This window comes from Delphinapterus leucas, chromosome 17, assembly GCF_059928025.1.
Source record: "Delphinapterus leucas isolate spDelLeu-1000000601 "Yukka" chromosome 17, BTC_Dleu_Yukka2, whole genome shotgun sequence".
NCBI lineage: Eukaryota > Metazoa > Chordata > Mammalia > Artiodactyla > Monodontidae > Delphinapterus > Delphinapterus leucas.
In genome coordinates, this window is record NC_143145.1 from 76,071,112 (window position 1) to 76,073,434 (window position 2,323).

The 2,323-nt window shown below is 43.1% G+C and overlaps 1 pseudogene; it reads left to right on the forward strand.

The window, feature by feature from the left end:
• The first annotated feature begins 805 nt into the window (after positions 1-805).
• Positions 806-1,795, forward strand: LOC111185629 (ubiquitin carboxyl-terminal hydrolase MINDY-1 pseudogene; annotated as a pseudogene).
• Positions 1,796-2,323: the final 528 nt, after the last annotated feature.

The window sequence follows — 2,323 nt, forward strand, 5'->3', positions numbered from 1 at the left end:
CAAAACAAAACAAAACAAAATTGGGGATTGTATGAATTTAGAAATACAAATAAATAAGAAAGATTTAAATTACCATAGGAGAATAAAATTTCATCACAAAGTGATCCCTACTACTAATATTCTGGTATAAAGTGTGTGTATGTGCAAATTTACATTTACAAAAATAAGATCACATGGGTCATATTATCTTATAATCTATTTTTATTTCGCTAAATAATATAGTCATTTTTCCTGGATATTTGTATTCCATGGAATACTTATGCAGCATCCTTATAAATAGTTGCCTATGTTTATTTAAAGCATACATCATAATTTATTTAACCACCCTATTATTGAATATCTGGTTTGTTTCTATACTTTTGTTACTATAAATAGCACTGTGATGAACATCTGGGCCTACTAAATGTTAGTGTGTGTGGATGTATGTGTGTATTTGTATACACACACATGTTTACACACACATATTTCAGGTTCTCTTACGTAAAGATGTTCTCTACTCTCTTTCTCTCTCTCAAATGTTAAATATTTTCATTGCATCATACCTTAAAGGTAATATAAAAGAAGATGAAGCTAGAAATAAAAATGAGTTATATGAAATAATAGCATTTAGGGGAATTCCCTGGTTGTCCAGTGGTTAGGACTCCACTCTCACTGCCTAGGTTCAATCCCTGGGCAGGGAACAAAGGTCCTGCCAGCCGCCTGGCACATCCAAAAAAAAAAAAAAAATACAGCATTTACACATTTTTTAGACAGTTGCTAAAAGGAATATTGAAAACATTACTTTAAAGGCCCACTTTGAGCACACAGTAAGAGCCAATACAAGACCCAGGTAACAATTTTATGTAAAGATGCCACATATACAGGCCATATCTATGCATATACACGTGTGTGTGTGTGTGTGCATGCGTGTGTGTGGGTGCGTGCGTGTATGTGCGTGCGCGTGTGTGCTTGTGTGCGTGTGTGTGTGTGTGTGTACGCGTGCGCGCGCACTGCTCCCTTGGGAGGCAGTGATCACATTCAATGGCTGGTGGCCCAGCTTGGAGACTGCCTCCTGTCCATCCCGCCCCAGAAGCCAGAGGGACTTCAGCTTCATTTTCAGAAGAATGTGGGTGGTGCCATGTTCCGCCTAAGCTGGACAGAGTCTGGGTGTCCATGTGCAATTTCACAGGTGTCTCTGACTCTGAGTATTCATCTGAGTGCCATATCTGACCTATTCAGTGTACCTCTGTCGCATGGCTGGCTCGTTAATCCACACAGTCCTGAGGCCGTGAGCGCAGTTGGGAAACTGAGTTACACCCAGCCGGCAGAGATGGTCACCACCCGCAGGCAGTCCAGCGACAACAACCTCGTGACAGAAAGCCCGATGTCAGAGCAGTCCGTGGACGTGACAGCGGCCAGCTGACCGCCATGGTCTGTGTGAGCTAACGGCAGCTGCCAGCGAAAGCAGACTTAGCATCTTTTCCCAAAACAACCATTTTAATACCATGATTAAACACAGGAGTCGCGTGCACCTACTTGTCACTAACCACTTTCTTTGGGAGGAGCAAGTGGGGTGGGACCCTAAGTCATCCCCTGCGGAAGGGCCGCGGAGCAGAAGGTGGGATGGCTCCCTAGAAAACAGCGTCAGGTGGACCAGGATTACCTGATCGCCTTGTCCCTGCAGCTGCAGCAGTAGCCACCAAGCACACTGGGTCTCAATGACTTGGCACTGGCCCGGCAATTTCAGCGAGAGAAGTACCAACAGCAACAAGTGGTCCAGCCTGCAGCAACGCAGGACCTAACGCTGCGGGCGTAGTGGGGGAGGAGCCACCTCTGGACCTGCAGCTGGAGAGCCAGAGCTGCAGCTAGAGTCACCTGTAGCCCCATCCAGTGCGAAGCTTCCTCTTTCAAAGGCTGTGGCTATTTTGCTTGCTTCCCCAGCTCAACTCCTGAGATGCGTTCCTCCTGAAAAAACAATGAAAGAATCTCTACATAATCTGACACTAACTTCGTCATGGCTTCGATTGAAGGAGATGTAAAAATTGGCAATTTTGAATTTCATTATTATGAAGTTTGGTTACTCTTCCTAGATCCTGTTGGTTATATTTTAGTATTGAATGTTAAAAACAATTTCAATAGTAATAGTGGTAATGACTGTCTATAAAAATGTTCAAAATTTAATCAGTTTCAACAAAAGTGTTCACAAAGATACACTTGAGATTATCATCAACAAAATTTCAGAGACCAGATACTTGTGTGTGTGTGTGTGTGTGTGTTTTAATCCATGAGAAGATTTAGTCTGGTCTGCCTGACATAAGGGTGATAGGTTTCTATTTCTTAGTCT